The sequence below is a fragment of the Macrosteles quadrilineatus genome, unplaced genomic scaffold (assembly GCF_028750875.1).
Source record: "Macrosteles quadrilineatus isolate MER2022 unplaced genomic scaffold, UCM_ALF_1.0 Scaffold_3__2_contigs__length_128488019, whole genome shotgun sequence".
NCBI lineage: Eukaryota > Metazoa > Arthropoda > Insecta > Hemiptera > Cicadellidae > Macrosteles > Macrosteles quadrilineatus.
In genome coordinates, this window is record NW_026542596.1 from 62,675,275 (window position 1) to 62,688,668 (window position 13,394).

Genomic DNA, 13,394 nt, shown 5'->3' on the forward strand with positions numbered 1-13,394 from the left:
AGTTGTTTACAGTTAAAGTAAAATTAAGTCTTTAAACAATGTATGAAACATACATTTCAGGTAGGTACTTAGAAGGTTGTTTATCGTTAGAGTATTCATATAAAAATTATAAATTTTTTTGACAAGTATTTATTTATATGAAAATTTAACATCCTAGTGTAGTGTCTACTCTTCCTTCTGGTCTTTAGCATCATGTCTGTTATTTATTACTAACTAAATAATTTTACATATGTTGAATTATTATTGTTAATTTTTGTTTTTGTAAACAGTTCAGTTTTTACATTGTTTTCAATATAACTATTGATTTTTACTTTCTCCCCCTATACCATAGTATATGGAGAAAGTATTGTTTTCATCAAAATTTTCGAGTTTGAGTTTTGAGTGGATATATTCGTTTTGGGTCCCCCTGGACCCGAAAAATGGTTTTCGAAGTGATGTCTGTGTGTGTGTGTGTGTCTGTGTACAGTTCGTGTATGTGCTTCAAAAACTCCAAGACGCACCTAATGGGGAAGCTATTATATTAGGACTGATGATGGCGATTTAATTTTGCCGAAATGCATCTCCTGTAATAGGATAAATAATTAGGATCGACCGGCGGACACAGGTAATTTAACCCTTTATTGAGTGTCATACCGATCCGGAAGAACAACAAACAACATAAAATGAAGTTAGGGACCTATGTATAATAATTCGGCCAGCATATCTGAAAATATGCAAACCAACTGCTGTTTTTATACAGGGTGATTGTTACTCAGTGTGACAAATTTTTGTGTGTAAGTACAAAGTAAATGAAGTGGGATGATGCATATAAAATGTTCCAAGTCTAAAAATTAGATTCCCAAAAAAATATTTTATGTTTTTAAAAAATAACCATGCTTTTAAACTTAATACAGCGATTTCTCAATTACCTGTACATGGATTTGAGTAGATAATGTCATTTTCGTGTTCTACATTAAATTTTGAATAAGAATAACACAAAATGACAGAGGATCAGTTGTAAAAACTCCATTGTAAATAGATTCAAAGATAAAAGTTAAGATGTTTGATAAAAATTTAAAAAACAATGGTCTATTGCATTTTTCACACCCTGTATACAAAAAAGTGTCGGAATATGTTAAAAACTCTGCGCCACTTTATAAGCTTTCCAACCATATGCTACACTATTGAGATTTAAAAAATTTGTTGTTTGTTTTAGTGGTTTGAATGCCAGAAAACAGGGAACTTTTTTACTGTTTTATTACTGTTCAAGTTGAAACAAAAATACAACTTTTGCTTAATACATGCCGACTTTTAAATGTTAAAGACACCATGCTTTGTAGTCTTCAAACCACTAAAGCGTACATAAGCAGACATAAAGCTCAATGGTGTAGCATATGGTTGGAAAGCTTATTAAATGGCGCAGTTTTTAACATATCCCGACACTTTCTTGTATACAGGGTGTGAAAAATGCAATAGACCATTGTTTTTTTAAATTTGTATCAAACATCTTAATTTTTATCTTTGAATCTATTTACAATGGAGTTTTTAAAACTGATCTTCTGTCATTTTGTATTATTCTTATTCAAAATTTAATGTAGAACACGAAAATGACATTATCTACTAAAACCAATTTACAGGTAATTGAGAAATAGCTGTATTAAGTTTAAAAACATAGTTATTTTTGAAAAACATAAAATAATTCTTTGGGAAGCTAATTTTTAGACTTGGAAAATTTTATATGCATCATCATACTGCATTTACTTTGTACTTGCACCAAAAAAGTTTTGTCACACTGAGTACCAATCACCATGTATATGAAGGTTTCAACTGAATACTAAAAGATCCCCGTGCGTAGAACGGGTACACAGCTAGTTAAAAATAAGTTTTTTGGTAGAACCATTCCAGATATTCAAGCCCCTATGTCATATTCCAAAGACATTTAAAAACCCTTTTGTTTTACTGAACCTACAGTATGTCAATCATAACACATTATTAATAATATCTAAATACTCTGAACATTTTTTGGAACACCCTGAACACAGCAGGTTGAGAATTTTTACTAAATTACTTTAACATGGTTAAGTACTAACTGAGAACTCAATGAGATTCAAGCTGCATATTCAAACTAAACTATGTTTTTGAGTTCATTTTGCACTACTTGCTTGTTGTACTAAAACAGTGGAAAGGAATCGAATAAACTGGTTGTTCTGAAAACACAATAATAGCCTAAATTATGTGATTCTGACTTGCCGTATTACGAAACTAGTCGTTTTGAATCCTTTCTATAACATTTCAGTTTGAAACTAGTAGCCAAAAGTAAAAATCAAATTAGTTTAATCTTTCCATTATAGAATTACGACGTCATGGAGAAATATCAGGAAGACGTAATTTACATTCACTCAAGAAAATAGTTTTTTTCTGTCCATAGTCTTTGGGGAGAGTTGAGCCTGATTAGATCTCCTCTGTCCCAAATTTAATTTACCTGTCTGTACAAAAGGCCTTCAAGATTTGTCGAAATAATCTTTTACAAGAATAAGAACAGCAATTCGGTTGGATACGATTTATAATTGAATCTTGCTAGGAATAATTAATTTGATTTCTATTTCGAGTCTAATTATATTTCCTAGAGCTGGTAGTGTGTTTAAATACCGTACACATTGAATATTTTTATCAGTATATGGGTTACCTTTTTAATTCATGAACGCTAACTCATCATGTACGGTAGCTTCCAAATCATATTTTTGGGTGCTTTCATGAACTCAGAAAATAGGAAATCAGTAAATTATTTCACTTAATTTTTTTTTCTAAAATAGTATAAATAAAAAATAGTACTACTATACAACTCTAAAATTGTTACACAAAGCTACCAATCTGTTTGTTTCCATTATTTACATTATATTTGGTGCTTAAAAGGTCAGTCCTATTTTATTTACACTAAACTCACTATAAAAAATTTATTCATCCGCATTTGTAGGTAACATGCAAAATGTACGTTTACAGTATGTGTCGAAATAAATATATTAATTCTAAGACTTAAAATTTCAAATTCTACTTTGTGATTAAGAGGCATCGACATTAGTCTATTACCTTACTGGTTTAATCTTCTAATTGACCCAGAGATCAATGGAAGTTTATTGATATTTGTTGATCAGCCTCTAAATTGGAAACACCTCATTAGAGACTTTATCACTTTAAGGGGGAAGAAATACAAATCATGAACGTATGTAATTCTTCGAATGATTCACCATATTGACTTAAACCATATTTTTGACTTGTTATACAGAACAGTGTGGAAAAAGGTCCCGGTCAGATGATTGTATTAAAATAATAAATATATACAACTTTGAACAAAGCTACTGAGAATAAAATAGTATATATCATCCCTAGGGTGTAAAGTGGATCTTTTCGACCCGAGCTCAAGTTTTAGATCGAGGCAAAGCTGAGGTTAGTAAGTAAGCGAGAGTTGAAAAGACACTTTTTCCCCGTGTGATATATTTTTCGTCATATTACATTGTGTTTCAAAATATTGCCAAAGTTTTAAAATTCACGAAATGTTTTGTTAAGAATTTGACTCAGTTCTCAATTTTTTTCTCGGAAGAACACATTTCCCCTCTGAAAATTCCCCGTTAGTGTAAGACAAATCCACAGTAATATCACAAGACGCAGATCCCCCACACAAGATAGAGCGATCCTTGTGTTTCATCAATCAGCAGATCAGCGTTAATGAGGCTTGTAACGAGTACAAGAGGTTTTAGAGCACACGTTAAAAGTAGGTGTAAGAGAGACTTTATCTTATTATTTGACAGTATTTGATTTATTTGATATACATGCAAAATAACTCGTCAGGTGAAAACTATTGCAGTGATGATAAGTTTCACAGTCCTTAATTGAATGTCCGTAATTTGATCACAAACTCAAATATTAGAGAAATTGTTTGTTTGTTTTTGTAAGTATTCAATTTAAATGTGTGTAAATGTGACAAAACCTCTAAAATACAGGTTGATACAAATTTAGCTATTATTTCGCCTATCCATAAAATACAAATTGGTAAAACGTTTCATAATCAAAATGGGGCTACTGAAAATTAAATGTAGGCTATAGACAAGTTGAATCCACAGATAATCGCAATGTGCTTGGATCAGTTTACAATCTTACTAGTATTATAAATGTGAAAGTTTGTGTGTTAGTTTGTTTGTAGTTCAATCACGCATAAACCACTGGACGGATTGGGCTGAAATTTGGCATGATGATAGCTTACATTCCCGATTAACATATAGGCATATTCTTATCTCAAAAATCCTTTCGGGCTTATATTCCAACCCCGTACGAAGGACGGGTACTCTGCTTCTGCTAGTATATTATAGGTTCATCCTTTTACAATATCTGAAACTCACTCTTTTGTTATAACTCAGCATAAATATACGAATCATGCATTAACTTTTAACATCAAACATAACGTACTTCCAGAATATTATTTACTCATCAGACTGTGATAAACAATAAGCTTGACAAGCTGTTAGATAGTTGATTTCCTAAGCTTAGACCACAACATCCCGGGGCCAGATTACAGTAAGGCCAACATCCGACCAGCGGATGTTGACTCAATGCCTGTCTCAAACCTCAACTTTCGAAATAAAGCATGAGGAAATAGTATTTTTTCTGTTTTTAATTAAAAAGTGAACCCTTAAACTAGGGGTGCGCATATTAGTTTCCTTTTGACGTTATGAAGTGGAACTTTGGAATTACTAAACGTTTTATAATTTACAAATGTTACAATGATAATTGTTTAATACCCACTGTTGGGCAATCCATTGCAAAAGAAACTAGTTTCGGCTAGTTCCGTCGTGTCCGCCTGCGTCAGTTTGTCCCGTGACTAAATGTGGCTAAATTTGGTATATTAAAATGGTTTCCTTGGATATGAACTTAATGTGCCAACATTCGTTTATGTATTGCTGAAGGCTTCCGTCAGATATATGGACTAATTTGGTTTGGATTTGAAAATAGATCTTTGACCCGAAACAAGTCATCCCTAGATATTATTTAAAGACTTAAGACGGACAAGGATTTGTATTCTATTAAATTATTTGTACAATCAGTCTTGGTGGCAAGAATGATTAAAATAAGTAACATCTAGCCTACTTGAACCCCAATAACGTTCGGTGGGGCACACGGAAGATTTCTCAGGTGCCGTTTGACGTCACTAACTGCTGCGTCTGAAGAAACAGACAATTTTATAATTATTTTCTATTATTAAATTAAACTGTCATAACCTAACCAAACGTGCTGATAATGGAAAAATCGAATAAAGGTTTACTAATCTAAAAAATAGTTTGTTCATCAAATAAAATTATAATTGCCTAAAATTAAATTTTATAATGTTTTAATTATAAAATTAAACTGTCATAACCTAACCAAACCAACCAAACTTGCTGATATGAAAAAATTGTTGATAAAAAGTTAACGTCGCCGGCGGGATTCGAACCCGAAATTTTGGATTATTGGCCCGCAACGCTATCCACTGCACCACTGAGGCCGATGGCTCAAATCGTATCGTTGCGGTATTGGTGTTCCCTCAAAGTGACGTCAGCAGTTAGTGACGTCAAACGGCACCTGAGAAATCTTCCGTGTGCCGTTTCGAATAACGTTTGGCAGCTTAAGTCAATTCTCAACTCATAGTTACGACTAATTCAATTATGATTAAAATATGTAATAGCTAATTACCTTACAAGTGTAGTAAGAGCGTTTTTACATCACGCAGGTGAATGATAATTCACCTAAGTGATGTGAACACGCTCTTGCGTAACTTGTAACGTACAAGATTTTACCTGACCTGAATATACAAGGGGTTACGTACAATATTTTTCATTATCCATTTCACTAATTTTCTAACAGTAACGTTCTTTTACAAACAAAAGCTAGGTTAGGAAAGTTCTTTACATAACAATAAAATTCAAGCGCACAGCTGATTTCTAGCGTTGAACGTCGTTGGCTCCATAAAAGGTTTTTTTTTTAAGTTGAGCACTTAATGTTATTTAAATGGGTTTAATTGCTTCACTAGTGAGTTTTTGAAACTTTATTTCACTCGTGAAGTAAAGAAGTTGTTTACATCCAAGATGTATGGAGTAAAAGATTTTTACTCCATTTACTCCACTTTTACTCCATACATCTTGGTTTACACCAGGCTTGGGATAGGGAAGTTTAACATGGTGGGTTGGTTAAAATATAATAGTAAGACATTCATATTCATGTTTAGATATACATGATTAAAACGGAAAACATCCAAAACAAGCTACTTAGGTAAATAGGTTGTCATCATTGGTATACCCAGATTTACAGCATTACCAGCCCAACAAGAAACGCGAAGGAATTGATTTGAATAGATAGTAACAGATTCAGATGAGAGGTGATTTTTTTACTTCCACGGTCAATGGGTTTACCAAATTGAATCAGATTTTTCAAACAAATTCAATGATTCTTACTAAATTCATTTTGGAAAGGATTAAAATTACTACATTGAGTGGACTTAACTTAACAGAGGTCCAACTATTATAACCTAAGTGAAGCTATAAATTGTTTTAAATAATACAACTTGTGTTGTAATGCCACCACTAGCACTGAAGTATAAGTTTTGTACGAATGACCTTAGTTTAGTTAAGACAAAATATAGCAATGCATAGTATATGCTTATTTAACGCTTTAAAAAATAAAACGATTTTTTATGACACAGTAAAATGTGATCAAATATTTGTGAAATAAAAAAAAACTGTCTGGTTAATATTTATACAAATACCTTATACCATAGACAAGTACAAATTTATTACCTTTTTTAATTATTATTTTTATTTTGGATGAAAAAGATGTAGGCCTTAATACAAAGAACTGTATGGGGAGCAAGCTGGTCTGGTAGTTCAGCGCAGAACTTTTGTTCCTGGGGTCCCAGACTCAAATCCCGCCAAATCACCATTTTTTTCCTAGGACGCTAGACATTGATTCACATTACTTCAGGCTAGAACTATGGGTTGCGGCATTATCACTTAGATAAAATCCATTAGTGATTTGACGGGATTTGAACCCAGGACTTAGGGACGAAAGTCCCGTGCTCTAACCACTAGACCAGCTCGCTCCACCAATGGAGCTACTAGGACAAATACGAATCAAATGAACTATATAGTGTGACGATGATTAGCCGACCATTAGTTTATAATGTATAAACAATGGTCACAAACAATGGTCATAAACAAGCCATACCTAACGGATGACATTAGGTCTTTGAATTACCTAATCCATTTTCAAGATCAATCATTGTAACATTTGGAGACTAACACTAGTAGCAGACAAAAATTAATTGCAAAGTTGTATCAGAATATTGGAATCCATAACAACATACTGAGACGATTGGTTCTTATCTATAAGTGACAACATAAGTTGCAATAACATAGTTACACGTGGAACTCTCGTAGTTAGTTATAACTGAGTTACTATACAATCAACTGAACAAAGGTAGATTGGAGATAGAAGCAATAACATCTACGAGTCGTTATTGCTTTGCTCAATATAGTGTAATATTTATCCAAGGTTCTGAAATTAAAATCAATGTTTTAGACTTCAAGGTCATAGGTTACACAACATAGCTAAAAGATTAAAATGTTTTGGTTTCATTTAATCACCGGGTTAATTTACACTCGTTACTTAGATACTTACTTGGATACTTGGAGTATTCCCACTGGTATCGCATCAGCGACGTGGTCGTCAGGTTGTTATACTTTTCTTGCTATTAATTTATATATGGATTCATTTCCTCTTCAGGGATGCACATGGCCTAGACATATATTTCATCAACACTGTAGTAGGCCGCTTGACTTAAATATGTTTTTAGCAGGTTCTTGAAATTGTTGATAGAAGGCTCTTGCGTGATGTAATGAGGCAATTTATTGTACATTTTTATACTATTGAAGTAAGGACTCTTGCTTGCAAGGGTGCAATTTACTTGAGGTACATGTGGATTTGTTGCTCTTCTTGTATTGTAATTGTGGACCATAGTTACAAAAATATTATGATTATTCTTAACTAGCAATGCGGATTCTAATATAAAGAGAGACGGAAGTGTGGGAATATTTAGTTCTTGGAACAGAGGTTTACAGTGTGTCTGTCTATGGACTCCACATATTCTTCTAATTGCACGTTTTTGAAGGACGAAGATGCGTTTTGCCTCACTACAACCATCCCAAAATACCAAACCATATGAAATTATACTATGAAAGCAGCCATAGTAGACCTTAACGATAATCTCGATGTCAACCAGCTTTTGTAGTATAAACAGCAGGTAGGTGCCAGATGACCGTCTGGGCGCTATTGCATCGACATGTGTTCCCCAATAATCTATTCTATATATAATTCAGTTTTGAAAATCTTTGTACAACTAAATATAGAGTTCTACTGGACCGATTTTATTAATTAATGGTCGTTGAAAAGCTTAATTCGTGTAGATTTGCAAATAATTATGAAAGTTGGTTTTTGTTATGATTTATGGTGAAAAATTTCAAAAAAAAAAACATGTTTCCATAAGAAATACATTGAAAACGCTGTTTTTCACACTTTTTATTTGGGTGAGACTTTTGGCTGTCTTTTTGAGTGTTTCCAAGAAGTATATGGTATCAATTTGTAGGAAATATTATTCTCTTTCAGAATATCACCTTCCACTTTGGTTGATTTCCTCACCATTCTAAAGTTATTTGCAAAAAAGCTAAGCAACCTCCGAATTCATAGTAATGAGAAAATACAGAGTTAGGGATATTTTTGTTAAACTTTGTACAACTAAATCTAGAGTTCTACAGTACCGATTTTGTTAATTAATGGGGCATTGGAAAGCCCAACTCATGGAAATTTGCAAATAATTATGAAAGTGTGGTTTTATTAAATCTTTGTGGTAAAAAAGTAAAAATAACAAAAATACATTAAAAACTGCATTTTTCAATTTTCTGTTTACAAGTTTATATTTGTAGTCAGCTTTTGGCTGCCTTTATTAAGCATTTTCAAGAAGTGCATAGTGGTTATTTGTAGAAGTTTTTATTCTCTTTCAGAATATCACATCCACTTTGGTCGATTTCCCCTCCATTTAAAAGATATTGGCAATAATCTAAGTGATCTCCAAATTTATAGCGGTTAAAAAATACTGAATTAGATGTATTTTTGTTAAACTTTGTACAACTAAATCTAGACTTCTACCGGACCGTTTTTGTTACTTAATGGGTCGTTGGAAAGCCTAATTCGTGTAGATTTGCAAATATTTATGAAAGTTTGATTTTATTACATATTTGAGGTAAGACAATAAAAATAAACAATATTACATTTACGCCTTTTTTCCAAGTTTATATTTGTAGCCAACTTTAGCCTGCCTTTATTGAGTATTTTCCAGAAATACATAATAGTAATTTGTAGGAAATTTTAATCTCTATCAGAATATTACCTTCCACTTTGGTCGATTTCCTCACCATTTGAAAGTTATTTGAAAAAACGTTAAGCAACTCCCAGTTTATAATGGTGAGAAAATACTGAACTAAAGATTTTGTACAATTAAATCTACAACTCTACTGAACCGATGTTATTAAATAATAGGTCATTGGAAAGCCTAATTCGTGTAGATTTGCAAATAGTTATGAAAGTTTGATTTGTTTTTATTTACGAAGTGAAACCCGTCAAAGTCTGACAGTTGTTGTTGAGGTTGTAAGCAAGACCGTTTGACTATAAATCGACGATAAAAGAACTCCATTTTTTGAAAAACTTGGGTTGTTCGTGATTTAGCAGTGTGCTTTAGGTACGCCCGATCTTAATAATCAATAATTGAAAGGGAAGCTAGTATTTCACTGAAGGTTCTTTGGTCAAAGCAAATAGAATAACGTAATTAGAATTGAGTAAATATATATAAAACTGAATTCCATATCCAAGATATAATAAAATTTATGTTTTCTGATTGAGCGATTCAGGATATCTTTAACTTAAGGGTGTTTGGTCAAAAATTTGATGTCTTATTTTTTGTTATTGTTCAATTGTACTAAAAATTAGAGATACAAATATATAAGAAAAAATTATTTATTTTGAATACTAAGCGAGATATGGAGCTTGAAAGTAGTAAATTTTTAATCTTTGGTACCAGTTCACAGGGAGAATGGGTAATGCGATCCTCACCAAAATTTGCATTCAGGTGTGGAAAAATAAGATAATAATCACTAGCTATTTAAAATTAAAAATTAAAAAAAAATTATTTTTTATTTTTTATAAATTTTTTAAAAAATTAAAAAATTTTTAAAAAAAATTTAAAAATAGCTCTTTGTTTTTGGGAAAAATGTATCTGTATGTTGGAATAAAAAAAGTGATATATTAACTCGTTTGGGCTGTGAATTCGTACCTTTGATGCCTTGCGCTGTCGGAGCACCACTCGTTGAGAGTGTGTACACTAACACCGGGGCTCTAGAATACAACGATAAACGTATTCTTTTAATGTTAAAGGATGTTAATAATTACGTGATGTTAAAGTATTCTAAAGCCCCGGTGTTAGTGTACAAACTCTCAACGAGTAGTGCTCCGACAGCGCGAGGCATCAAAGGTACGAATTCACAGCCCAAACGAGTTAACATATCACATTTCTTTTTATTCCAACATACAGATACATTTTTCCCAAAAACAAAGAGCTATTTTTAAATTTTTTTTTAATTTTTAATTTTAAATAGCTAGTGATTATTATCTTATTTTTCCACACCTGAATGCAAATTTTGGTGAGAATCGCATTACCCATTCTTCCTGTGAACTGGTACCAAAGATTAAAAATTTACTACTTTCAAGCTCCATATCTCGCTTAATATTCAAAAAAAAAAATTTTTTTTCTTATATATTTGTATCTCTAATTTTTAGTACAATTAAACAATAACAAAAAATCAGACATGAAAATTTGCGACCAAACACCCTTAACTGATTAAAACTATCAATATCTCAAGTAAAAGCCTTTGAAGTATCACAGGACCAAGACATATAAAATAACATGAATAAAATTTGAGTTACGTATCATTGATTGCAGATAAGTAGCCTACCTAAACGATTATAATTATTGTTGATTCGTGATTCAGCAGTGTGCTTTAGGTAGGATTATTAAGATTGGAATCTTAATAATCAATAGCTCAAATGAAAGCTGATATTTCACTAAAGGTTTTTTAACAAATCAAACAAATAAAATTTTTATTTTTTCGTTGAGTAATACATTAGATAAATTAATAATGATGCTTGATGACAAATATATGCTTGCATAGCTTTATTTTAAGACCAAAATTATGAAAATCAGGCTGGTAGAAGAGCCAAACGAACTAAAAAAACAAATTTAACTCCCTTAAGGAATGTACAGGGACGCATTTTGTGCATAACTCGAAATATACGTCAAAATGAATGCTGATGATTGATGGCAAATCTGTGGTGCACCCATACCTTTAGTTTAAGGCCAAAATTATGAAAATCAGACAGGTAGAAGATCTTTAACCCGACTCAGAAAAGAAAAACCAATAAATTTTTATAGAAGGCAATAATTGGTTTACCAGTATGCATAATCTAAACATACGAAACATGTGTTAATAATTTAACAGCTTATTGTTATATTGTTATTTAATTGATTTTTCTTTGATGTTTTTGTTAACAATTTGCATTTGTGTTAAAGTGAGTTCCTTATGTTAAATAAGCGGTTCTAATGTTATGTGCTTAATCTGTACCATTAATATTAGTGAGTAAAGTGGTGTATGGATTTCACAACCATTATTTTACTAGAGGCCGTTGTATTTAACCACAACGGGCTCTGTTGCTAGTGTTTCAATAATGGTTCTCCGTAATGTGTAGGCCCAAGTATTTGGTTTCACTACAGGTCTCAAGGGGCACCCCGTCCTAGGTCAATATCGGAGGTGGTTCAGGCTTCTTTCTGTTATAAAATTCCATTAATTTGGTTTTACTAGAATTTAGTACGAAATATATAATTATATATATAATATTATTTTTAATATTTATGACCACTTGTATATTTCATTTTAAATATATTATTGTATTTATTAGTATTGTTATTATTGTTAGTTGTAGAGTATTTCATATTAGCCACTAATTTTATTCCTAATTAAATTTAAATATTTTTTATACAATTATTTGCCATGATTATTATTGTTGAATAAAATTAATAAATATTTTTGGCTTTTGGGAACAATTTTTCAACAATTGATTTTCATACATATAGAATATTATACATAATGTGGTTATTTGTATTTAAATACATTCATGTTTTATCTCAACGTGCAGTAAAGATAGGTATAACTATATAGTAGGATATATAATTTACTTATACCTGTTCAATATGTGAGGTATTTTAGACAATGGTTCCGAAAAAGGTTTCGGTAATTTGTGTTAATGGCGTTCCATTGCCTGGAACAAAGAATGAAGAGCAGCGAATTGTTGAACAAAATTGTTTTCTCTTTAAGTACATTTAAAGGACCAAAAGCTTCTATTTTATAAGATTTTTGCTTGCCTCGGGTTAGGTTTTCTTAGATAATATTTAATGTCAATCATAGTACAAATTTAATTAAACCAAATCTGTAGTAAACAAAAATACTCATCCTAAGTGTTAACGTGGGAACGTAGCAGCACCCTGCTAGGAATGATAAATTTCATACAACTCATTTAGTTTGATCCTCTAAACATTCCCCTCCGTTTGAGCCGACCCCTCGCACCGCCCCCAGACGAACAACTATTGGAAGCATGCCCCCCATAGTGACAGTGCGAGTGGCCGCCCCACATCCCTACACAAAAATGAAAGGCCGTGGGTGAATATCAAAAAACAAACAGTTGTCAACAAAGCCTATATATTTACAAAAAAATCAACAAATAACAAAACATCCATCCAAAGAATTTCTTTAAATAAGCTTTCTCAAAAATTTAATATAAAAAAATGATTTTAGGTTTACCCTTCTAAACTTACAAATACTGGTACCAGTAACAGAAAAATAGGCCTAACAACGAATAGATTAAAGACGGTAACAATTAATATTAAACTTTAAAAAAAATCAACAATTAAATGAATAACAAGTGACTAAAAATAAATAACAATGGTAAATAATTTGGGGGCCCCATTGATGATCAGTCCTTTTCAAAAAACTTTCATTAATTACAAATATAACTTGCGGTAATGGTCACTGGTCACTCTGGTCGCTTCAACTAGTGGTGGGTGGCGGTGGTGGTAGAAGGCGGATGGTGGCTTGAAGGTGTAGTGTGTCCCACTGGTCCCAGGAGCAGGGTGACTGGCAGCCCGAAGAGGGAGAAGGTGTAAGGTCTCCCCGGGCGACCCTCTCCGGAAGCGGCGGAACAAAACCTCCCATCCGGGACCCTTTGAACACATT